Source organism: Misgurnus anguillicaudatus, chromosome 12 (genome assembly GCF_027580225.2).
Source record: "Misgurnus anguillicaudatus chromosome 12, ASM2758022v2, whole genome shotgun sequence".
Classification (NCBI taxonomy): domain Eukaryota; kingdom Metazoa; phylum Chordata; class Actinopteri; order Cypriniformes; family Cobitidae; genus Misgurnus; species Misgurnus anguillicaudatus.
In genome coordinates, this window is record NC_073348.2 from 5,772,906 (window position 1) to 5,800,021 (window position 27,116).

General features: G+C 41.4%; 1 long non-coding RNA gene across 1 annotated transcript; it reads left to right on the forward strand.

Moving 5' to 3' along the window:
• The first annotated feature begins 89 nt into the window (after positions 1-89).
• Positions 90-7,985, forward strand: LOC141368954 (uncharacterized). The gene is made up of 3 exons (XR_012372371.1): positions 90-5,962; positions 6,056-6,144; positions 7,898-7,985. It is a non-coding gene; the product is annotated as an uncharacterized lncRNA (long non-coding RNA).
• The last annotated feature ends 19,131 nt before the right edge of the window (positions 7,986-27,116 follow it).

A 27,116-nucleotide genomic window follows, 5' to 3' on the forward strand; every position in this document is an offset into this window, starting at 1 on the left:
TTGGTTACGTTGGCCCAACCTATCTGACAGAAATACAACGTTGGGCCAACGTTGGTATGGTCAGCTGCAACTGCCCACCACTTCCCTCAAATATGCATGCAGCATTTCATGTTTTACCATTCTTCCCAGTAAACATGTGGAAAAGAGGGTGTCTGGCTCCTTTTTATGGCGTTGTTTCCAAGCAATACAATGGGTCAAATGTGTGAAATCAAAACAATGTATTTATTAAAGATTACAATGACAGAAGGAAGTATGACAAAAGATGGTTGCATAAAATAAAATCAGTGTTTCATACAATACCATACCATACAATACAATACAATTTCCGAGCTCCCCCAGGTCTAGGAGGGGGTAGCATGCAAGGTGCTTCAGCACCCCACAAGAAAGCCCAAAACTCCCCGATAAGCACCCTCAAAAATATTGTCTCAATTATATTGAATCAATTATATTCAGGCTGTATTGAAGCCCTTGAACCGCATGGTGAAAAGAAGCGAACACTGATCTTGTTATTTTGAGATATTAAGTCGTTATTTCAATATAACCCTGGTGAAAAAATTGTATACTAAATATATTTAATTTTGATATACTTCAGTATACCTGCACTCACACTAATGAGCAGTACTCTTAAAGTGTGCTATTGAATAGTTTACTTAAAAAGTGCTATTTTGGAACAACAAATTTTGTACTTAATATATTTTAGTTGTATATTAATTGTAAGAAAGTACAACTTTAAAGTGTATTTAGTGTACTTTTGTGTGCTAAAGTGGAACAACTTTAAGTGTACTTAATACAATTTAAGCACATGACTGTGTTTGTGCTAAATTCATGCTTGATAAGTGAATTTAGAGTATATTTGAAGTACATTACAAATGCATTATGAGGGTCTTGCAAACATACAATTAGTATACTTTGAATAGATTGTTTGCGTACATTCTATATTTTTGGCTAATCCAAAATTCAAAAAACTGCCCTGGTGAAAAATGAATATGCGAAGTATATTATATTTTGTATACTTTAGCATACCTGCAGCAAGACCAGTAACCAGTATACTTCAAGTTTGTTTATGATTAGTTAACTTAAAGAGTGCTGTTTTAGGAATAAATTACTTTAGCTTATAACATAACCAAAATTACTTTATCCAAATAAAAGTTTCCAAATTAATAAAAACTGAAACAGTGAAAAACAATTAATTTTATACATATGGTTTTAGCTGGTTTAAGATGGAAATAGCTGGTTTTAGCTGGTCTCTCAGGCTGGTCTCCCAGGCTGGGCAGGTTGGTCAAGCTGGTCTCCTAGCCTGGCCAGCTTAAACCAGCTAAGACAAGCCAGCCTGACCCCCCGGCAGGCATGACCAACCTTCAACGTTAAAGTTTGGTTGAAATAACGTCAGTTGTTTGTTCAATATTGATACAATGTTGAAACAACGACGAATGGTAAACAGTTGCAAAAGGTCAATAAAATAAATGTTTTATGACATTGTAATTTGTGAATCATTCAGATTAAAATCTAAAAACTCATTTTATGAAAATACTATTTTTTTTTTAATTTAACAAAAGTAATTGATCAAGTTAAAAATATAATAGACGCATTCAAATAAATCATCTTTGTAACTTTGTTTTCCCCTTTCAAAACAAGTGCCTTTTTGGGAAATATTTTTCTGGGTTGCTTATATTACTTAGGGGCGGTTTCCCGGACAGGGATTAGCTTAATCCAGGACTAGGCCTTAGTTTAATTAGGAAATATAACTAGTTTTAACAAACATACCTTACTAAAATCATTACCTGTGTGCATTTTGAGGCAAACAAAGGGCCCTGATGTATTTTAAGACATGTCAGTGGAAGTTGTTTTCAGTTTGGACAGCTCTTAAAAATGTTTTAGTCTAGGACTAGTCTAATCCCTGTCCAGGAAACCGCCCATAATGTTTAAGAAGCTAAAAATATTTTATGTATACTATTTGATTGATTTTAACACTGGTGGGGCATGGATTTTCATGGTTTATGATGAATTTAGGAGATGGATTAACAGGTAGGCTATTTGTGTAAATTGTTTTATGTTTATTATATTTTCATCACAATGTCTAAAATATAGCATTTCAAATATAAATTTAAAGAATACCATTAATAATATAATAACATCCAGCCTTTTATCTGTTTCATTCATAAAAATTAGTCTGGATTCCGGAATGTTACAGTTTGATTCTGACTGAAAATGTAGCCCCTATGACTTTCCCATTTTGGGCCCCATGAGGGTTTTTTTGTGGGCCAAACCATTGTGGGCTTGCCCACATGAGGCCCATATTTTTTAGCTAGCCCCCATTATTTTTGCATCAGTAATAATTTAAAAAAATATTTTAATTATTAAAATAACTATAATTATTATTAAATTATTAAAATAATAATTGGTTGTTAGCAGATAATTTTCTTTTGATGTTTATTGTTGTTGTTACATAAAAAACCATAGTAACTACAGTTTTACTATACGAAAACCATTTTTATAGAAAGGTGTGTCCATTTAGAACAAAATGGGTATTTGTAGAAATGAACACACTCCCGGATGAAGATCTAAAAAGCTATGCTTTAAAAGCACAATATTTCTGTTTATTTTAAAACAATAAATATGTATATGTTAATTTTTAGTCCCGTCTGGACGCAGTGTTTCGCTGGAATTACTTTCTTTATCATCTTTATTGTTTTTAACATGTTGTCTTTTGTTATGCGTTATTAGTCATGTTTAACTTCATGATGACATCAACGTATCGCGAGAGCGAGTCGAGAAATTACACGTAGAGGTCTAATTTCGAATCGCTCTCGCGGTACATTGACGTCATCATCCTGTCAGCGCCGCATGAAGTCACACACACGTATTTGCGGGCGCGCGCACCTCCGTCCTCTTGAGATCAGACTTTTCGTTTCTGTGGTAAATCTGTGGTAAGTTTTCATTAATTCCTGGTTACTTCATTAAAATAAGTAAACAATAATGTTCATGTTGTTGTTAGTATTTCGATATGACTAAAATATTAAAAACCTTAATGTTGACTGGCGGTTTGACTGAGCTTGTGACGCACCTGAGCTAATGCAGATATTTTATTTCTTGACAGAGCAGCAGAGAGCGCCCCGGCCGCGCGCATGATTTAGAATTACCGTTATCTTCGTTATCTTCTAACCGTTATCCTTCTTCTAGACTTCACTTCAGCCGTTAACTCAGCCAGTCCAAGGTAACAATCTGTTTGATTCAATATATTGTTTTTATCAATCTGATGTAAATTTAGCCTTATAATTTAGCCAGCATAATTTACATTCAATGTAACGACAGCTCTACCGTCAACCTGCTATTCTAACAGTTAACGTGTAGCTTTCTTAGTCCAGATTAAACAGAATCGAAATCAGCTGTAATTTAGTAACTGTAATTAACGTTAGTTATTTGTTTGGCAGCATATTAACTATGTCTGCAGACAATATTTATTCAGACAGAACACTTAAACGTCAGGCAAAGCGGAGGGCTTACAATATCCTTAGTGAGGTTAATGTCGATGCTGAATCTAACGCACCTGTAAACATATGCCTGGAAAAAAACGCCCCTGATGATGATGTGTGGTCAGATGCTGCATCTGATTGGCCCATGTCCTATGAATCAGATGAGTTAGAGACTGAGTTAAAAGTTGATGATAACGTGATTGATGGATTTTGGTCAAATGCTCTGACAGAAACTGACTCAAGTGATGACGAATTTGTTGAGACTGCCGAGTGTCTAGAGGAGGAGCTCAGAGATTGGGCAATATACAGCCAAATACCACAATGCCATCTAAATGGGCTGTTGGGCATCCTGAGAGAATATCATCCATATCTCCCAAAAGATGCCCGCACTCTTTTAGGCACTCCAACTAATTATGAGGTCCAACAGATTGCTGGTGGCACCATGCATTATTTTGGAGTTGAGAAAGGCATTAGGCATGTGTTAAACCAGATAGACCCTCTCCCAAAGGCCATTCATTTACAAGTGAATATTGATGGACTACCTTTGTTCAAAAGCAGCAATAGGCAGTTCTGGCCCATTCTAGGGTTGGTAGAGGAAGACAAAACAAAGCAACCATTCGTCATCGCTTTATATCTTGGATCTTAAAAACCAGAGAATGTCAATCTGTTTCTAGAATCATTTGTGAATGAATATGGAAAGCTTAAATTAGAGGGTGTGGATGTAATTGGTAAATGTGTAGATATTAAAATTTCAAATTTTGTTTGTGATGCAAGTGCGAGGGCTTTTGTAAAAAACATTAAAGCCCACAATGCATACCACGGCTGTGAAAAATGCACACAGGAGGGAACATGGGTGGAAAATCGCATGACTTTTCCTGAAGTTGATTCACCTTTACGGACAGATACGTCTTTTATTAATAAAGACGATGAGTTTCACCATAAAGGGACCAGTGTGTTGACAAGGGTTGGAATTGGTATGGTCTCCCAATTTCCATTAGATGTTATGCACCTGGTTTTTCTTGGGGTTGTGAGAAAGTTGATAGGGTTTTGGATGAGGGGACCACTTCCAACTCGTTTAGGTGCTCATCAGATAAGCCTAATTTCTGCAGTGCTTATGTCCTTTGCCATGAGACTCCCCAGAGAGTTTGCACGGAAAGGGAGATCCCTTGTTGAGGTAGATAGGTGGAAAGCAACAGAATTCAGAACTTTTCTCCTGTACACTGGTCCAGTAGCACTGAAAGACCATCTGCCGAATGTTCTATACCACAATTTTATGCTTCTGCATGTAGCCATTCGAATATTATGCTGCCCCTCACTGTGTCCCCAGTACTGTGATTTTGCTGAAAAGTTACTAATCACATTTGTTGAGCATTTTCAATCTGTTTATGGTAATTACGTTGTGTATAATATACACGGGCTGACACATCTTGCCAATGATGCAAGGCAGTTTGGTGTGCTGCATAATTTCTCAGCTTTCCCATTTGAGAACTTCCTCTACACATTAAAAAAAATGATACGGACCCCTACCCAGCCCCTTCAACAGATCATCAGGAGATTGTCAGAAAAAGCAAGTGTCAGAACTAAAATAAGGGTGTGCAAGGATGGTTTTTACCAGGAACATAAGAATGGGCCTTTTCCATACAATGTGACATCTCAGCAGTTTACACAGTATAAGAAATATGTAAATGGTGGAACTTCAATTAGTTTATCAGATGGAGACAACTATATTCTGTACAATGGAGATATTTATATAGTGAAAAACATTTTAAAAGACAAGGAAGCATCGCAACTAGTCTGTCTTAAATTCCAAAACAAGTCATCTTTTTTCACCTATCCCATTGATTCATTAAGTCTTGATATATCCTTTGTGAAACAACCTGGGCAGTCATTGACTATTGTTCCTACACAGACTGTTTCAAAAGTCCTTCTTTTGCAGTACAAGGATGGGTTTGTAGCATATCCTTTACTGCATACTGCTTGATTCCCACAAGCCCCCCCCCCTCCTTTAATAGAGCTTCAATAAATGTATATAGTTTGTTACACTATATTGTTTTTTTTTTTAGATGTATTCTATAGTTGTTTTTACCGAGAAAAATGAAACAGAGGTGATACCAAGTGACTGGCTGAGCATCGACAAAAAAATTGCGTTTTGGCCCCCATATAACGGTACAAAGAGTAGAAAAGCGGTTGAAAAAAATGAAACTCCTGATGAAGAATGGGGCGAATATTTAGCTGAATGGGTGGCTGAGTATGGTAAGTCTTTGAGGAATTAATGATAAATGATTATAGAGAAATAACTATTAAAAATTGAAATGATGCTCCTTGTAAGTTATGCCAAGCCATACTTTTCAAATGTTCAGAAAACAGGCTTAGTGATATTGTTTGTTTCTATGTGTAGATTCCTATGAAAAAGCCAGAAAAAAACTGGTGAAATTTTGTAAAGCCAACAGTTTGGATACTACAGATGAGGACAGTGTACGGAAAAGAGTGTATGTTTCCTCTGATCTCTGTTCTCCTTTTATAGCCTACTGCTTACTTGCATTGTGCTTTTAAACATTGATTACCTTTAATGTGTCCAACAGACCGTCATCAAAATATGGTAATGGTTTTAGATCTGATACAGCCTCAGGAAGACCTCCAGTGCAGGCCTCAACAAGCTGGCTCCACACAGGTACAGACAAAAACATACAATATAATATGGTCTCCTTAGAATTAATTAAAGGGGTCGTTTACTACTTTTTTCTTTGCATGATTGTGTTTAAGGGGTGCAATATAACATGTCTTTGTGTTTTTTTTTTTTTTTTAAAGACTTATTTTTCATAAAATACAAGGTTATATGCTCTCTCTCTGTGCAGCGCGTGCCTCTCTCTCCCATAACTGGTGACGGTGTTTTCAAAGTCCGCCTCCGTATACTTTCTTTTTTTGCGTAAACATCAACAGTCACGGATGTTACTGACAGAGAAGATGACTGATCGAGTTTATCATGACTTTCCCACACACACACACGCGCATTCTCTCCCTCTCTCATGCTATATATGCCAGCGCCGCGCACGTGTTTTGTAGTAACTCTGTGTAACAGTAACATTGTAAGCTGTCATATTTCTGAATTTGCGAATGACGCGAATCGGGCGGCGCAATTGGCGCAAAAACACGTGCTTTTCCCTTTAATTATGTCTTCACGCAAGTTGAAAATATGCAGCTCAAGCGAAAAAACTCAGAGCAGCTTCAAGAACGCACACGCAGGATCTATTGACATTGAAGAGGTGTGTGTGTGTGTGTGTGTGTGTGTGTGTGTGTGTGTACCTGGTAATTATCATGTTGTGGGGACCAATTGTCCCCACAAAGATAGGAATACCAGTGTTTTTGTGACCTCGTGGGGACATTTTGACATCCCCATGAGGATACAAGCTTATAAATCAAATGTTGAATGATGTTTCTTGAAAATGTGAAGTAGGAGAATGGTTTCTGTGATGGTTGGGGAATGGGGTAGGTTAGGGGAATAGAATATACAGTTTGTATGGTAAAAAATGCATTACGTCTATGGAATGTCCCCACAAAACATGGAAACCAGAATGTGTGTGTGAGAGAGAGAGAGAGAGAGAGAGAGAGAGAGAGAGGTAAGAATGGTGCCCACGTTGAGAAAACTTAATTGAAGACTAAAGTATGTATGTCACTCATCTAATTACAGTATGTTAACTGGATAACACTGGATATAACTCATTGTATAGTTTAATAAAATAATGTATTTTAATTACACAAATCAAACCTAACTATATGATTATTTTACTAGCTGCTGACCAGCATAGGGAATCTCTATGGCTAATTTCTAAGACATGTTGCTGATACAGTACTGTGTGTTGTACCTTTTCTTGTTAATTAAGTCTTTTGGGGTAGCATCTTATGCCTAGAATTATTCAAGGAGGTTGATTCTTTTAACTTCCTTCAAAGTTTGATCAACATGCATAATGACATCTGCAACAAATGGATATAGGGTGTCAAACTCATAGACTTGCATCATTTAAGAAACTCTTTTTAAAAAAGTTTGGGTCAACCTCTGACACAGATGTAAAGCTGAAACTTATCAAATCCTATCAGAAGTCCAGAATGTCATTGAAACACACCAGTGGCTTTGCTGTCATCAGTATTAAACATGTTACCCCTCGACATACCCCTCCCCACAGAGCTCCCACATAACAAATCACAATTTAACCCCTGTATATATACCCCCCCCAAGATGTAAACCTAGGGGAAACACTGTATATTTAATTCCAGGGGGACGATATGTTGAAAGGAACTTTTGAACATTGGTAACTTTTTTGTTGTATAAGATCGCAGCGAAACTCTGGATGGAAGTAAATGTTGGGATGTTTGGCAATGTATTGTACATTGTACTGATTCTGTTTCTGATAATGTTCCATATGCAGAGACAATGGAAAAACCAAAAAAGAAAAAATTCTGCAGTAGTGGAGCCAAAAGTCTGAACTTGCCAGCCATACCACCATTTGCACCATCTGTAATGACTTGTAAAGACGGAAGCAAACGCAGGTGTAAAAATGAAACAATGTTTATTAAATATAAACAAAGAGAGAGTATTCAAAGTCAAATGCGGAAGTAATCCAGTCCGGTGTTGTTGTTGGCAATGGTGACGATGACTACGGTGGAAGTTGGTGTTTTGAGTGCGACGTTGGTGGAGTGGTGAACAGTGGTGAAATCCAGGCTGACACGGAACATCCACACGAAGACGACGACGACAATACACATCCAACTGAAACACGTAATCCAAAGCACAGGGAACAACCAAGCAACACGGAGACTGAGCAAACAATAGAATCTGGCAGGGAACAGAAAGTCAGGTGAGTCTTTATGGAGATGATGTAATGATGAACAGCTGGAGCGAGACAATCAACACACAGGTGAAAGGGATCGCTCTAACGAGCACATGGCAGGGTAAGTGAACAACACACACACACACCAACATGACACGGAGGAAAACAATGGATTTTCCTACCGTGACAGTACCCTCCCCCCTAGGAACGCCCCTCGGCGTTCCCAGCCTGCTTTACCTGTTGATTGAACTCATCAATAAGGTGGTGATCCAGTATGTCCCGAGCAGGAACCCACCTTCCCTCCTCCGGACCGTAACCTTCCCAATCCACCAAGTACTGAAATCCGCGTCCCCTCCGTCTGGAGTCCAGAATACGGTTAACCGAATAAGTGGTCTCCCCATTAACGATACGAGGCGGAGGGGGAACCGGGGTATGCGGATAAGACGGGAAGAAATCACCGGTTTAATTTTGGAGACATGAAAGACGGGGTGAACCCTCCTGTACGCAGGAGGAAGGCTAAGACGCACTGTTACCGGATTAATGATTTTGGTAACAGAAAACGGGCCAATAAATTTGGGAGCAAGTTTATTCGAGACGGAACGCATCGGAATATTCTGGGTAGAAAGCCACACTCTTTGACCGACGACGTATCGGGGAGGCTTCGACCGGTGGCGATCGGCCTTGGCCTTGGTGCGTGACCTTGCCTGGAGCAGAGCTCTGCGAGCTCTGATCCAGGTGCGGTGGCACCTCTGGACTAGTGCGTTTGCGGAGGGAACCGACACCTCGGATTCAGTACTGACAAAATTAGGTGGTTGGTACCCTAAACTACACTTAAATGGAGACATGCCCGTAGATGACACCGGCAGAGAATTGTGTGCGTACTCCACAATTGAGAGTTGCTGACACCAGGACGAAGGATTCTTGGAAACCAGACATCGCAACACCCTTTCGACGTCCTGATTGGCTCGCTCGGTTTGACCGTTGCTCTGGGGATGAAACCCGGATGAAAGACTAACAGTCGCCCCTAGCAATTTGCAAAACTCTCGCCAAAATTTGGACACAAACTGGGGACCCCTGTCAGAGACCACGTCTGTCGGGAGGCCATGTATTCGGAAGACGTGGTCAATGACAGCTACCGCTGTTTCCTTGGCTGATGGTAATTTGGGCAAGGGAATGAAATGGGTCGCCTTCGAGAACCGGTCCACTACGGTCAAAATCACCGTATTTCCCTTAGTGGGTGGGAGGGCTGTAATAATATTTAGCGAAATGTTGGACCTTGGTCTGTAAGGGACAGACTGCGTTTTAAGTAACCCATCTGGAGGACGATTGGATTTCTTACCAACGGCACAAACCGAACAAGCCAAGACGAAGTCGTGGACGTCACGAGCCATACCAGGCCACCAAAATCGTTGCTTGACTAGAAACCTAGTTCTACTAACCCCTGGGTGACAAGCAACACTGGAACTATGACCCCACTGGAGAACGTCTGACCGTAACCCTTCCGGCACAAATAAACGGTTCGGTGGGCAGCGAGCCGGGGGCGTTACCCCTTCTAAGGCTGTCAAAACCTTCGATTCGACCTCCCATCTGAGCGCAGAGATAATGATTTTCTCTGGTAAAATAGGCTCGGGAGTAGCAGTACGATCGGAACGCTCAAAAAGACGGGATAAAGCATCGGGTTTGATGTTTTTGGAACCCAGCCGGTAAGAAAGTGTAAAATCGAAACGTCCGAAAAACAATGCCCACCGAGCCTGCCTGGAGTTAAGTCTTTTGGCAGTTCTAATGTATTCGAGATTCTTATGGTCCGTCCATACAATGAAAGGTACACCCGACCCCTCAAGCCAGTGACGCCATTCTTCCAGTGCTAGCTTGACCGCCAACAACTCTCGATTGCCAATGTCATAATTAACTTCCGCAGGAGATAAACGATGGGAAAAATACGCGCAAGGATGAACCTTTCCGTCTGAGGATGCGCGCTGGGACAACACTGCTCCTACCCCCACCTCTGACGCGTCGACCTCCACTATGAATTGACGTGAACGATCAGGGGTTACAAGAATGGGAGCTGAAACAAAGCAGCTTTTCAGTTTGGCAAACGCAGCCTCAGCTGCGTCTGACCACCTGAACGTCAAACCAGGGGAAGTCAAAGCGGTCAGAGGTGCGGCTAGTTGGCTGAAATTGCGAATGAAACGCCGGTAAAAATTGGCGAACCCCAGAAATCTCTGCAGGGCCTTGCGAGACTCTGGGGATGGCCAATCTACCACAGCCTTAACTTTCTCAGGATCCATGCGAACACCCTCAGTCGAAATGATGTGTCCTAAAAAAGAAACAGACTGTGCATGAAAAACGCATTTTTCCGCCTTGACAAAAAGCCCATTCTCTAACAACCGCAGAAGCACTCGTCGTACGTGTTGCAAATGTTCCTGGAGAGACGAAGAAAAAATCAATATGTCATCCAGGTAAACATATATGAACTGGTCTACCATGTCTCGCAACACGTCATTAACGAGTGCTTGGAAGACTGCCGGCGAGTTCGTGAGACCGAAAGGCATCACGCAGTACTCAAAATGGCCACGAGGGGTGTTAAACGCAGTCTTCCATTCATCCCCCTTCCTGATGCGAACCAAATGATATGCATTACGTAAGTCCAATTTAGTGAAAACGGACGCTCCCTGCAACCTCTCGAAAGCTGAAGACATCAACGGCAAAGGATAAGTATTCTTTACCGTGATGTTGTTCAACCCTCGGTAGTCAATACAAGGTCGCAAGGATCCGTCCTTTTTCCCCACAAAAAAGAACCCCGCCCCCGCTGGAGATGAGGAAGGGCGAATGAACCCCGTTGCCAGAGAATCAGAAATATATTTCTCCATAGCCTCCATCTCCGGAACAGACAGAGAGTATAACTTGCCCTTAGGCGGAAACGTACCTGGCAATAAGTCTATCGCACAGTCATAGGGACGATGAGGAGGAAGAGAATCAGCCCGCGACTTACTGAACACCTCCTTCAGGTCATGGTACTCCGCGGGCACGGTAGACAAATCCACTGCTCTCCCCTGAAACACAGACTCAGACACAGAAACACAAGCAGAGACAAGACAGGACTTATGACACTCCTCGCTCCAGCTGGTAACAGAACCCAGTTTCCAGTCAATTCTTGGGTTATGGGAATGAAGCCACGGATGACCAAGAACTATGGGAGAGAGAGCAGTGTCAGTAATAAAAAATGAAATAGTCTCTGTGTGGTTTCCGGAAGTGATGAGTGTGATAGGTGCTGGGGTGTACTTGATAGTGGGTAACTGATGTCCATTGAGGGCGAAGGGCGCAATCTGGTGGGTGAGTGCAGTGAAAGGTAACTTGAGCTTACGTGCTAGTGAGCTGTCGATGAAGTTGCCCTCCGCCCCCGAATCCAGAAGTGCGTGCCCCGAGTGTGACATAGTGGACCACCGTAGTCTCACCGGAAGGAGAGTGGATGTAGTAGAGGTCTTCTGTGCGGAGATCCTGCCCGATAGTAGCCTCTGTTTTACTATCGGGCTTGGTCTTTTACCGGGCACCTCTGACATTGGTGACCCGACTCACCACAGTATAGGCAAAGACCCAAGGATCTCCGCCGATTCCTCTCCTTCCAGGGTAACCGAGCTCGACCCACCTGCATGGGTTCCGGATCTGAGAGACCACCGGCGGAAACTTCGATGGGAGGATCCGTGGACTCCGCTTGACGTAGGGGCAGAACTTGAGTCTTCCTTCTGGCAACGGTAGACAGGCGTGCGTCAACCCGGATCGCCAAGTCCACCAGACCGTTGAGCGACTTCGGTAATTCCGCCGTGATGATCTCTCGATGGATCCGATCCGCCAACCCATGCAGGAAATGGTCCCACTGCGCTTCCTCGTTCCACCTGCACTCCGCCGCCAGGGTACGGAACTCGATGGCATAGTCCGAGACCGACCGCTCCCCCTGCTGGAGATCCGTGAGGAGCCGGGCGGCCTCCCTCCCGGCGACGGAGCGATCGAAAACCCTCTTCATTTCTTCGGAAAGCGAGGCGAACGAGGAACAACAGCTGTCGTGGTTTTCCCATACCGCCGTCCCCCAGAGGGCAGCCTTGCCCGAGAGCAGCGAGAGCGTGAACGCCACTTTGGTCTCCTCGAGCGAGAATGTCCGGGGCTGTTGGGCGAAATGTAGAGAACAATGAGAGAGAAAAGTACGACAGTAGTTGGGCTCACCGGCATATTTCTCCGGGATCGGCAGTCTCGGTTCCTGGATGAAACTACCCCCTGGAGGTGAAGATGGTGCGGGCGGCATGGGTGGCGCAGTGGGAGGCGTGATGTTCGGAGATCGCTGAGAGAGCTCGGAAACCTTCGCCACCATTGCCTGGACGGCCTTCCGCATGTCCTCGATGGTTTGATCCTGATGATCCATACGAGCCAGAGATCGCTGGAGAAACTCTTCCAACCCGGAGATCGGCTGGCCACCTGCTGCTTCCATGTTGGCCAGATTCTTCTGTAATGACTTGTAAAGACGGAAGCAAACGCAGGTGTAAAAATGAAACAATGTTTATTAAATATAAACAAAGAGAGAGTATTCAAAGTCAAATGCGGAAGTAATCCAGTCCGGTGTTGTTGTTGGCAATGGTGACGATGACTACGGTGGAAGTTGGTGTTTTGAGTGCGACGTTGGTGGAGTGGTGAACAGTGGTGAAATCCAGGCTGACACGGAACATCCACACGAAGACGACGACGACAATACACATCCAACTGAAACACGTAATCCAAAGCACAGGGAACAACCAAGCAACACGGAGACTGAGCAAACAATAGAATCTGGCAGGGAACAGAAAGTCAGGTGAGTCTTTATGGAGATGATGTAATGATGAACAGCTGGAGCGAGACAATCAACACACAGGTGAAAGGGATCGCTCTAACGAGCACATGGCAGGGTAAGTGAACAACACACACACACACACACACCAACATGACACGGAGGAAAACAATGGATTTTCCTACCGTGACACCATCAGCACCAGTCCCTGAACCAAGACAAGATGGTACGTAGAATTATTCCAAACCCTTTACAATAGTTTTTTATAAGAGTTTTTAGTAATTATCTTTGTAGTCTCTAACATGGATAAGAAACTGTTCAAGGAACAAAATAAAATGTATGTAATGTAAGCAAAAAGGAGAATAAAACCAACTTCGCCTTGCTAAGTTGTACTTAAACCTTTTAAGTTTTAAGCCCTGCTTTTAACAATTACCCTTAATATCAATGTGCAATTTAAAAGAAAATTGGGGACGTTATGTAAAATGCAACATAAAAACTAAATTTCAAATCTTGTAAAATCATATTTAGCTGAAAAAGGACATAGAAGTGCAACATTATACAATTTTACTATTTTATGGGAAATGTAAGCACATTTTGAATTTAATGCCAACAACATTTGGCTGGGATGGATTCAACAAAAGGCTGGAAAAGTTATGTTATTATAAAAACAACAAAAGAAGAGATGGAGTCTCTCTCTTTATACGTTCAATTTTGTGTAGTTATAATGTTGCATCGTATGTTTGTCTGATTCAGAAAGAGAACTCCGGCTCTACCAGATGCTAGAAGAGATAAAGGGTCAAGTCAGGCAGAATACGCTCCTCCTTCAGGCCATTATGCGAAGAGAGAATGTAACTGAAGTTGTAAATGAGGAGTTTCAGTTTCCATTAAGGAGCATGACGGGTATAAAAGATCTGGAGGATAAGCTGTCAAACAGAGACACACAACGTTCCCTGGTAAATTCTGATGATGTTCTGTTACTTTACTTAAAAGAGTACACTCTTAAAATGAATGTGTTAAATTAACACATCTTGTGTCTAGTTAAAGGTGCAGTGTGTAATTTTTAGAAGGATCTCTTTACAGAAATGCAAAATAATATACAAACTATATTATCAGGGTTGTATAAAGACCTTTCATAATGAACCGGTATGTGTTTATTACCTTAGAATGAGACCTTTTTATCTACATACACCGAGGGTCCCATTACATGGAAGTCACCATTTTGTACTGTCATTTTTCTACAGAAGCCTTTTTACTAAGTTGTCTCCGACGATGACATGTTTGTCTGGTGGCGGCTACCGTAGCTTCATTATGCGTTTCAAAAGCGAGGGGTGAGCAGTGGACTAAGCCATTGGTTGCAATTCGTGAACTCACCACTAGATGCCGCTAAAATTTACACACTGCACCTTTAAGGACAACACATCTAGTGTGTTGTCCTTAACTTGACACATCTCTGTGTTATTTTTGGAATAACACACTTTGTGTTGTTTTAACACATCTTGTGTTGTCCATTTCATTTATTTAAGCTCACAATCTACACGAAATGACACACAATGTGTTAAAATAACACATAATGTGTTAAATAGTTTAACACAAAACAATGTGTTAAAATTAACACATCCATTTTGAGAGTGTACTAACATATGTAGAGATCTAGACCTGATTTACTGCTGCTTAACACATGATTTTTTTTTATAGACAAGATATCTTACCAGCTTGGGTGGAACATCTGTCAAAGACATTGTCCACAGAATCATGAGGGAAATAATAACCAATGAGTTGGCCAAAAATTTTAATTGGCAAGGGAGAGGACAGAAGAGCCCATTTTCTACACTCTTGCTAGCAAAAGTTGTCATAGGTGATATTTTTTTAAAAGCTTTCAAAACTTAGACATAACTTTGAAGTAGCAAAAGAGGAAACAACCCCTTACAGTCTCACATAATGTGTAATTGAATGAAATACAATGCAAGTCAATGAAAGAATGCCAATTAATCCACAAATCTCTACAAAATACACATCAGATAGGATCTGTCTGCTAACCCTTTCTTTGTTTAATTTTCTTTAATTTCATGCTGACAGATGCAGCCAAAAAACAAGGAGCAAAAGTGGTGGAAGCCGAGGAAAAAATTAAAACCTGGCTGAAGTATAGTGGAGACCGAAATGGAGGAAGAAAAAAAAGAGCAACAGAAAAAGGTACACAAGACCTTTTTAAGGCTGATCAAAAATGTTATTAATTATTATATGCATGCAATAAGGTACGAGAGGCTGTGCTGTATTGTGAATAAGTCACGGCTGAAGGGCGTTGTTAGGCACGATGCGAAGCGGAGTAACCCATTCAGCCATGACTTATTCACAATACAGCACTAGCCTCGATTACCTTATTGCTTTTATAAAACGATTACCACACAATACAACTATTAAAGTCGAGAAATATGTATCTATAATGCAACTTTCATAAAGTAAAATCACTAAAAGCCTTCTTTCCGCTGGAAATAATAGTCCCTGACCGTAAACAATCAAATCAAATTTTAACCCTATAACTGTCACCCCCCCCCTTTGAGTGGGGGGGGGGGTGAAAAGTTGATCTGCACGTTCAAATTACTATAAATCTGGCATTCTTTGGTCTAGAAGCAAAATCCCTGTTTAAATTTATTTGAAATAATTAAAATAATGCAATAAAGTATATACTCTCTAAACAAATGTATATGAAAATTAAACACGTACTTTTATGTGTCCATCCTCCCTCGCCACAGGCCGTTTCTCCACTTTGCGTCTGAGGGGAGGGCATATCAATACAAAGTAACACCATTTGAGCTGTCTCTTTCTTCCTGTGTCTCAACAAAAGTGTTAGAGACGGCATTAAAACCCCCGAGAGATAGCGGTGTTCGCATTATATCTACGTCGGCTTATAATAGCTCATTCTCGGCAGACTTTTGAGTCGTTTGAGTCTTCGGGTCAACTGGGAAAAAAGCTAACTTTGCCCCGTGCGGAGGATCTCTTTTCTCGTTATGGAATTGGACTCGATCGATTTATTGGCGTGTTTAACAAAAGCGCGCGTCCAGTCAATCCTGACTTCCCTCGATTCATTTCGAGGGAAGAGCGCGGTCCCTCTGAAACATTTTCAGAAGCTCCTGGGGCATATGGTTGCAGCTGCGAGTGTGACACCGCTCAGGCTGTTCTATATGAGACCGCTTCAGCGTTGACTTTACGATCGAGTCCCAAAGAGAGCGTGGCGCACTGGCATACACTGTGTAATCATTACACCTGCGTATCATCTCAATTTCACCCCGTGGTCAGACCCAGTGTTTCTGAGGGTAGAAATGCCCCTGAGACAGGTCTCCTGGCATTCTGTAATCAAAAAATGAAACAAACGCACTCCGTCCAAGGTGCAAGTCAAAAAGAATACATCCAAATATATACTACAAAATAGTGACTGCACACTCACTTGCAAAATAATTTTATTGTAACCAATGTTTCGACAAATAGCCTTCGTCAAGGTATGTGACACAAAAAATTATTTTGCAAGTGAGTGTGCAGTCACTAGTATTTTGTGCTATACTCCTGGCATTCTGTATCACATACGATGCCCCCAGCACGGGGTGAGCAGCCACGTACGACAGGCTTGCAGTCTCAGAGGTGTGCATAGCACCCCATCTGCCGTGAGCGGTGGGCTGTATATCAGGGACTCGTACGCTCCACTATGGAGCTGCGAGGGAAAGGTGTATTAGTTGGCACCGACAACATTGCGACTGTTGCGTATATCAACCGTCAAGGCGGTTTTGCGCTCTCGTTACCTGTCGCATTTCGCCCGTCATCTCCTCCTTTGGAGTCAGAAGCATCTGAGTTCCCTACGTGCCATCCACATTCCGGGCTCGCTTAAAACAGCGGCAGACGCGCTTTACGAGCAGCGCGCCCCCGGCGAATGCCGACTCCACCCCCAGACGGTTCAGCTGATTTGGAAACGTTTCGGCAGAGCCGGAGTCTCCCTTTGTCGCCTGTTTTATTCACTAACCGAGGGCAGCCTTGGCGTGGATGCGCTGGCACACAGCTGGCCGCTGGGGATGCGCAAAGATGCGCTTTCTCCAGTGAGCTTTATCGCACAGCAGATCGGTTGGCCAGCACGATAGTTATTAGGTTTTTAAGAGGAGCTCGAAGGCTGAACCCTTCGTGCCCTCCCTCTATTCCTCCTTGGGACCTGTCCATGGTGCTGAAAGCCCTGCAGGGACCTCCATTTGAGCCTCTGCAGTCTGTGAGTCTGAAGTTTTTATCAATGAAAACTCTGACCCTGCTTGCATTGGCCTCCGTGAAGAGGGTAGGGGACCTACATGCATTCTCCATCGACGATTCGTGCCTTCAGTTTGGTCCTGCGCTCTCAAGTGTAAAACCCAGACCAGGCTACGTGCCCAAAGTTCCCCCCACTCCTTTCAGAGATCAGGTGGTGAGCGTGCAAGCGCTGCCCCCGGAGGAGGCAGACCCAACCGTGGCTTTATTATGTCCCGTACGCGCGCTGCGCCTCTACGTGGATCGCACACAAAGCCTCAGGACCTCAGATCAGCTCTTGGTCTGTTACGGTGGTCAGCAGAGAGGGAAAGCTGTCACTAAGCAGAGGATGTCTCATTGGATTGTAGACACTATTTTATAATCTGCAGGGCACCCCATGTCCCTTTAAATTGAGAGCTCACTCCACTAGAAGTGTTGCCTCATCTTGGGCACTTGTTCATGGTTCCTCCCTGACAGACATCTGTAGAGCTGCTGGTTGGGCAACACCTAATACGTTCATTAGATTTTATAGTGTTCGTGTCGAGCCGGTCTCCTCTCATGTTCTCTCCTCACCTGGGAGATCACTGAGCACCGGCTCGCATGTCGGCTTGCAGCCTCTGACTGACACTACACAATAAGTGTCAGTATGGAAAGCCATACAGTCAAAATGCGTAATGGTTTGATTGACTCTCCTCCACTGCCCTGGCAGCCTGATGTTGCGGAGCATCCGCTGTCAGCCTCTCACTAACTGCATCCTCGCGAACCTATGTGTTTGGCTCGGGCATCCACATTGCGTCCCACCGGGTTCCTTTGTGAGTATTTTTCCGTGGGGTTAATCCTACTAACCCACGTTTCCCTCAGCAGAGCACTGCTTTGCTTATGTCACGCCCAGGGGCTGGCTATGTTTCACTAAAGCCCCGCCCCTTCTTACTTCCACCTCGAGGAGGTCCCCAAAGCCAACCCAATGACCAGACAACACGAGAACAGGTAAGTAATAAAACAATCTTTATTTATTTAAATATTTAAAATATCTTGGGAAATGGAGAAAGGGCAATTAAAACTAAACTCCTGCTCTGCCCTCCAGGCAGGCTATGGCCAAGAGGTTGGCAGAAACGGGGGCAACGGGGGTCTTGGGGGACTGGAGACCAAGGGGAAGACGTAGGCAACAGGCTCCTGCCTGTCCCCGCTATCCGTGGCGCCCTCCTTTTCTTCCCTGGAGGCAAAGGTAAAACAATATGAGTTGTTGAAGTCGACTTTCTGTCTGCGTACCTGTGTTTCACTCCGCGGGAGCTTCCCCGCTCGGGCTCGTACGATGCTTTGTTGTTTGTTCACTCTCCCTTTCTCCCTTTCTACAGGCTGTGGCAGTGACACAAAGACACAGTTACTCTGATTTGGATCGCTCTCACCTCTTCGCTGTCTACAGCTCTCGGCAAGTACAGGTTTCCCACAGTTCGTTCTCCTGATGCTCACTCTCGTTCTCTTTCTCCACAGGCAGCAGCTGGGACACAAGACACAATTACTCTGACTTGGATGGCTCTCACCTCTTCGCTGTTTACAGCTCTCGGTAAGGGCACGTCTCCCACAGTTCGTTCTCTTGGGTGCTCACTCTCGTTCTCTTTCTCCACAGGCAGCAGCTGAGACACAAAGGCACAGTTACTCTGACTTGGATGGCTCTCACCTCTTCGCTGTTTGCAGCTCTCTGTAAGTACGGGTCTCCCACAGTTCGTTCTCTCAGTACTCGCTCTCTTTCTCCGTCTCTGTCAAAAACACTGGCTTTGAGGGTGAGTCTAAATAATTGTGCGAGGTGGCGGACTTACGACAGTTGGCGTCCACGATGTGTCTGATGGGCAGTAGTTCCTATATGGCCCCGGGGACGAACCCTCTCGGCGAGCTTGATGGTCTGCAGAGGGGCGAAACGTCGCACCGTCTCACCGGGTCGAGCGCTGCCCTCTCCTCGCTACCCGTTGGGCGATCGAACACTGGACAGGGGCGCCCTTGTGTAGAGACCTCGGGGCGGCGGGACTCCTTCGCCTCTAGCTCTGCGACAAATGGAAATCACACAGGTAAGGTATCAATACTAATAGCCCGTAGTTGTACTCACACACTGTCAACTTTTCGGTTCTTCACCGCCACTCTCCGAAGTCTGCCAATGTTCAGACGGGAAGTCGTTCCTAAGGGGGACCCATACCGTCGCTTTATACGTGAAACACACTCACAGCGTATAATAGACAGATCTCTCTAGGACCGTTAGCCTCTTCGTCTTCCCTCGACGAAATGGGTGATACGGGGGTACGTCTGACAAGACACACAGCAATTGCACAGCAATCCACAGCAATACACGGCACCACTTCAACGTGAAAGTTTCTAAATCACAAAGACTCACCCACTACACTCAGGTGTACACGAAAAGACGCCCCGTCTTTCTCCACTTCGCTTTGGTCGAAGTAGTCGATGGTAATACAGCCTAGTTATTTGCTTCGCTGCTGTGGCTGCTTCAATGAAGGTTCCTTCGGCTCACCCACCACGCTAGTTCAGGGGTAGGGCCGCCCTCCCTCTCCTGGAGGTATTCAGTAAAATCACAAGTCAATCTTGAATTCGTTTCGATAAAAGGATCTAGTACTCACAGCTCTCCACTTCTATTCACGTTGCAAACAACAATACGTTTCCCTCTCCCTTTATTCCTCTCGATGTATCCGTAATCCGATCGTTCTTCAACCCATAAGGTTCACTATATCTTCAGCACATCTTCAGCACATCCGCTTCAGTCTACAAAAGTGATTTAGACTGATCTTAAATACTGCCCTGTATGTTCGTGTCCTCCAATCGCCCGGCGCTCCTCTTAACTGCACACAGCTCCGCTCGATTTGTTGATTTTAGCTCTCGCGGCGCTACCGGAAGTCCGGTGTCTCTCTTTCCCCAGTCAGCCCCAGTGGCGTTTTGGTAGGGATTCCCAATTCGTCGTTCACGACGTCATGTCGTAGTGACCGACTGAAAGGGAACGTCTCGGTTACGTATGTAACCCACGTTCCCTGAAGGAAGGGAACGGAGACGTCACGTCCCGTCGCAACAGGGCTGCTGCCTGCTGTTTACAGACGGTCGCACTTTCCGGCTTTCTGAGCAAAATGAAGCTAATTTCCCCATTTGCACCTGCGGCTTATATACGCACCTGGCGGGGCGGCGCCGGCATTATTCAAATACCCCAATGCCAAGTTCATTGGCGTTCGAGTAGTAAAAGAGCAGATTGGTCTCTCTAAGCGAGTTCCCAATTTGTCGGTCACGACGTGACGTCTCCGTTCCCTTCCTTCAGGGAACGTGGGTTACATACGTAACCGAGACGTTTGTCAAGGTTATTTCAGGTTAATAGGATATTTACAAATAAATATGTTATAACACCTTGGGCCCACCTGTTGGCCTGCGACATTTTAGAAAATGACTCCTACTACATCATTTTTCAAAATCATCAAAATGGTGTTGATATATTAAAACTACATTCTTAGACTCTAAGAATGTAGTTTTAATATATCAAAACCATTTTGATGAAAGCTCTAAGAGCTTTCCAACAGTATATAGTTTGTCAAGATTGGTGTAGGTTTGGGCTATGTAATTATTGTTTTGTATGTAATGCCAAACGTCCCACCTGTGGGACAGTGACAGTAGGGTAATATAATTTAAATAAAAGAGCTAACAATTTCCTTCATTTCCTGTTCATGTCTCCCTCTAGTCTAGTGCGTAAGTAATGTAATTTACAAACACAATTAGGTATAAGTAACTTACTCTGCATAAAACCAACACTGAACAAATGTATTTGGTTAATGTTATTATGATTTGTACGTGTTTAACTTAAAATGTGTTAAATGAGATAGAAACTGCCGACTGACCAGAAAGACGCGCAATGTTCACGTAATGACCTTGATATGTCGCCATAAACTCAAACATTAAAACAATCTATTAAATTATGCTATTAAATATTACAAACTCTACATGAATAGTTGGAACATATTAAACATGTACCTGAATAACTTACAAATACAATCAGCAGTGTTAACATGCGCTCCATGACCTAAGGTCCTTTATTTTTGACAGCTGTCAAGGAGAATAATAATGATAGTGGGCGGGGTTTTGTGTGACGTTGACCTGTAAATGCAAATTCCATGGCTGGATTGCGTTTACATTACACTAAAATCCATTCACAAAGCGTCCTCGGCTGGGTTTAGCATGCAACCTGTATCCGGATGTTGTCCACATACACATTAAAAGACAAGTGAAAATGCCCTGTGATTGGAATGTTATCCGTCCCTGCAAGTAAGCTTACGATGGGCCTGTATGGGCATAGCCTAAGGGCCCCGCACAGGTTTGCTCACTGGCGAAACGTTGGCCCCTTAGTGCTGGCCCTGCATGGGCAGCCCTCACTTAGCCCCCAGGAAGCCCTCATATAGAGAAATCCCCAGAGTTAAATGAACACTGCTGGATGTATATATTGTCCCATCTTACAGAGTGTTAAAAAGTAACAATGAAGCTGAATTAAAACCGCTGTTATCCTCTCTCTCACCTTCTCTGTCTGAAATCTAAAATTGCATTTTACATCTTATTTGTAGAGTCATTTTCTTACTTTAGGTTGAGATTTTGTTTCATTTAAAGTCACCACTATTGTGATCAGTGTTTGATTTAGTTAAACTTGACTCTTGACTCTTGCCTTGTTCAGTCTTTTGATTGCTATAAATTTGTGTGTTTAAAACATGTTTGTTATGGCAGCATGCGATCCTTTGGTGGTGGTCAGTTCAGTAAATAAAGTCTGAACATCATCATATAAAAACTTATGTATTAATTTATTGTTTGCACACTTAACAGAAGGATCTTTCTCTGACAGTGTGATGCTGTGGTGTGAGATCGAGCTCTCTCTTAGCAGTTTGTCTTTCTGAAGAAATTTGAAACACTGACACTTAAAATTAACTGCTCTACAATGTAGACACACAAATATCAAGAATCAGAGTATGAATCACAATGATGGTGACAATAAAACGAAAAGCTTCATGCTGCAATGCATGCTGGGTATCAACAAATTACAAATCTCACCCAGAACTCCCAGAATGCACTGCGGCATGAATACATAATGACCTTTTTTTACCATTTTCTTTGTCACCATTATTGAGATTCATGCTATGATTCTTGATGTCTGTGCGTCTACATTGTTCAGCGGTTAATGTTTATGTGCAAACTATCAAAATCCTTCCGAATGATAAACTGTTATGAGAGTTCTGGACCTTACACTGAAGTACTTCATTATTAACAGAAAATTATGCTTCTGATGAGGGGGGAAAACTATATTAATAAATCTGTTCATTAAATGATTATGTTTGACAATGTTTATGTATCAACCATCAATATTCAACTACAATTGCATTTTCTTTGCTATAACATGTGTTTTAAACACACTTAGATATAGCAGTTAGAAAACACTAACAAGCCAACGGTCACAATTATGTTGACTTTAAATGAAACAGCCAACATCTTAACATAAGTTAAGAAAATGACTCTACAAGTAAGATGTAAAATGCAATTTTATATTTCAGACAGAGATGCCGAGAAAGAGGACAACAGAGCTTTTAATTTTGCTTCATTGTTACTTTTTGACACTCTGTAAGATGGGACAGTATATACATCCAGCAGTGTTCATTTAACTCTGGGGATTTTTCTGTATGAGGGCTTCCTGGGGGCTAAGTGAGGGCTGCCTGCGCAGGGCCAGCGCTAAAGGGCCAACGCCCCGCCAATGAGCAAACCCGCGCGGGGCCCCCAGATTAGCCCTAAGTGGGCCCATAAAGGGCCATTGTAGGCCCACTTGCAGGGGTGCTTGCGCCACACATCAAGATGGATAAATAAAACACAACGAGAATTCTTCTGTGTATTTTGTTTAATGATTTGCCTAAAACGCCATTACCTTTAAAGCCCTGCGTTCTTAATTTCTTAATTATATGTTGGCTATGTGTGAGATGTTTAATGTGTGAATTAAAAGAAATTCCAAAACATTTTCCCACAATCTTTTTAACACTTTAGGGTCAGTAAAATGTTCTATGATTGGTTGTTAATAATCTGTTCAATAGGAATGTGCCCGAAGCCGAATACGTTATTCGGAAGGGCACGGATAATGGCTTCAAAACGAATGAATTCATCCGAATAACAGAGAAAATATTCGGCCGGGCATAATCACGTGTTTACTGGAACAGCTGTAACTTATAAACCCCTTAAAGCACGAATAATTTGAATGTGAAGTGAATGAGTGCAATCTATAAAATTACATGAATGACATTTTCGGACCAACCCTTATTTAGAAACGCGAGTTGTTTTGGAATTAGTTTAAAATCTTAAAAACGGTGTTAATATCAAACTTCTTTAAACCCAGCTGTAAAAAATGACCCTTTTAGTTTTTTTCGTTTTATCTAATTACACAAGATCAATAAAGCTTGGTCAAATGCTGCACTCTAATAATACAATATTCGTTAATAACTCCATGTCTCTGTTTGACACCGGTAGATGATCTTTTAATTACTTCTAGTCCAAGCAAGCTTTATTGTCAATCTTGGTGAATATAAAATAAATAAGTAAATAGCTAAAAATATGAAAATAACATTTTAAAAGCAAAATTTAAACTGGAGATTACTATGACTTGAATTGCAATTAACATAAAAATAAAGTGAAACATTTGAATTAAATCTTTCTAATTACCTTATTGTTTAAAATCATGTTGCTTGTTTTTAACTAAGTCAAAACTGCATACTGGTATTTGAAATACTGTTATTTGAAATTTTAAATGAATATCTGATTATTTATTTATTTAGATGAAGATTAATGAGAAAGGTTTTTTAAAACAATTCGTTATGTTCACGCAAATGCTATAGATAATAATGAGCTCAGCAAGTTTGTTGTAATGCTTTCATAAATTCTTGTCAAAACAGATGTTTTTCAACTATTCTGTGTATATAGTGCGGTGCACTTGCGTGTCTCTGCGTTGCATTTTGGATTTTGTCAGTCAGCACGAGTTTGTCGATCTTAATAACTTTTTAACATAAATCAGTTCCCGAACTTTATCTCCCTTAATAACTCTTTAAACATCAAGCAAGTCCTGCATTTTATTTTCAAATTCCTGCATGTTTTTAAACCAAAACCAAGATGTCAGACATGTGGATGTATGAGTAATAATAGGTTATATTTCACTCTGAAAACTTACAAATAATGATAATTTTAGATGTTTAATTTTTTGAATCGCTAGACGAGGGATTAATGTAGGCTACAAATTTTTAATTTTAATAAAAATTATAATAAAAAGCAAAAATGCATATAAAATGCCATTTTCGTGTAATATGACAAACTTCCGGTTTAAGACCTGCCCATTTCCGGTTCCATCCGAATACAAATACAGATACAAATAATTTTGAGACTGTTACAGATACAAATACAGATACAAATACTGACTCCGCTGCACACCCCTACTGTTCAATGATTGGTTAAAGCCTACGCGACTGCCGCTCACAAAAAGATAAAGGCCGTATTCCAATAGAAAATGATAATCCAGAAAACACTTTATGTATAAACTCTAGAGAAAGTTGCACAATTGTCTCACAGTGTGGCCAATTCAAATACACTTGGCGAATAGAGCAATGAAATACGCACATCAGTTTCTCTTTATTTGGATCGACTGTGTGAGATCCCCTTCCTGAAGTGCCCTTCAAGGGCGCTAAAACGCCTTTTGGAATTCACCCCGCTTTCCGCATGAGTTTGACTGCCGCGTCCCATCTCAGAGGCTGATAAAATAGCTGGGTTTCAGCAATTCTTCTTTAGAAATAGCTTTCCATAGCTTTCTCTGGTAAAATAAGCTGGCTTCAAAGCAAGTGTAATTGCGGCATTCACGCGCTTCTCTGATCTCATTTTCTAAATTGTTCTTTTAAGTCATAATGTAAAAATAACACGGAGACTTGCGTTCTTACAAATATGTGTTGTATTTGTATTATTAGGGAAATGCAGGTAAGAATTTTTTCACCTTCTGAACTAAACAAACCACATATTTTATAGGAAATATATTTGGCAAAAACGTTCATCTGTACTAGATTATTTTTGCTTTTAAAGTCAGATTTTTTTAAATGTTTGTTTATTATTATTATTAACGAAAAATTAAAACCCAATAAAATAGTACAATGACAAACTCTCTAAACAGCTTGTTTATTAATAAAACACATTTAACGGATGGTATCTGCGTTCTAACACAAATAAATGAAATACATAATTTTCCATTACTACGAATGCTTAATATTTGTTTATTATTATTTTTTATTAAAACAGAACAACAACAAATTACTAAAATGACTCACTTATTCATGTATGACTCGCTCATTCATTTATTTCATCGGACGCACGTGATACACGTCTGGATCCGATTCCGAACTTTACTTCCGGTTTCGTTTTTTTAATGGTCTGACTAGTTGCTAAACTAAAATCTCTTGAACAAATGCCTCGTCGAAAATAACACATGTTTTGGTGTCCTATGTAATCTGTGTGTTGTTTATTTTGTTATATAAATAAACTATGTTTAAAGTACTTTTTTGTTATTTATTATTAGCTGAGTTTACCGGAAGTTACGCGCGGACCGCGACAGCTGCTTGTTTATGTTGTTACTGCTGAAACCGTCTATATTAAGGAGAAGGTTTAACAAAACAAATAAATGTTAAACATTTTACCTACCTTATTACATAAATACATCTAAAGATCCTTAGATTTATTTTAAATTTGCTTTTTTTAATCAATTTAAAACTACAACAACATATAACATAGACAAACTCGCAAAAGTTAGGGGAAGAAATGCAACTTGAATCTTATGTATTCTATAAATGCATATTTGTGGAGCAATGCTAGCTAAACTTAAAAGTATTTGAAATAAATCGATAAAAGCATTTTAACATTGCTGATTGTATTTTTAAGTTATTGAGGCATATGTTTATGTTCCAACTATTCATGTAGAGACTTAATATTTAATAGCAGAATTTAATGGATCGTTTTATTGTTTGAGTTTCCATGGCGATATTTCAAGGTCACTACTTGAATGTTGCGCTTCTTTCTGGGAGCGCAAATGATTGGCTGGATGTTGAATGATTTGATACAGGGATTGAATGCTTCTCCTTCGTTCCCCGTTATGTTGATTCTGAATATTTTTACACTGAATTTTTTGAGACGTTGAATTATTTTGCACATAATTTTTTGAGACATTGAATTTTTTTTACACCGAATCTTTTGAGATATTTAATTTTTTTACACTGAATATTTTGAGACAGTGAATTTTTTTAACAGATTTTTTAGACATTGAATTTTTTTTACACTGAATTTGTTTAAAACATTGAAAAAAATGTCATAGCCAAAGACACAGTAGAATTTCGATGGCTTTTAAAATTCAAAGTCTGATTTAGATGCAAAATAAAATTCAGTGTTAAAAAGTCGATGTAAAAGAATTCAAAATCCAACGGCACTACTTCCATACGAGTCAGTCAGCAGAGAAGGCTTACATTGAAATTGACTAAAACTTGTAATCACGGAGAAGGAAGACGCAACTGACAGATTACTAGTCTAGGCACGTGAAAACCCCTTAACTGTTATTATGTTATATGTTATGTTTTATTATGAATATAGGATTGATCTGATGGAAAATGCTATGTCTACTGTACACCGTTTGCACAATTATTAGGCAAGTTGTATTTTTGAAAATTA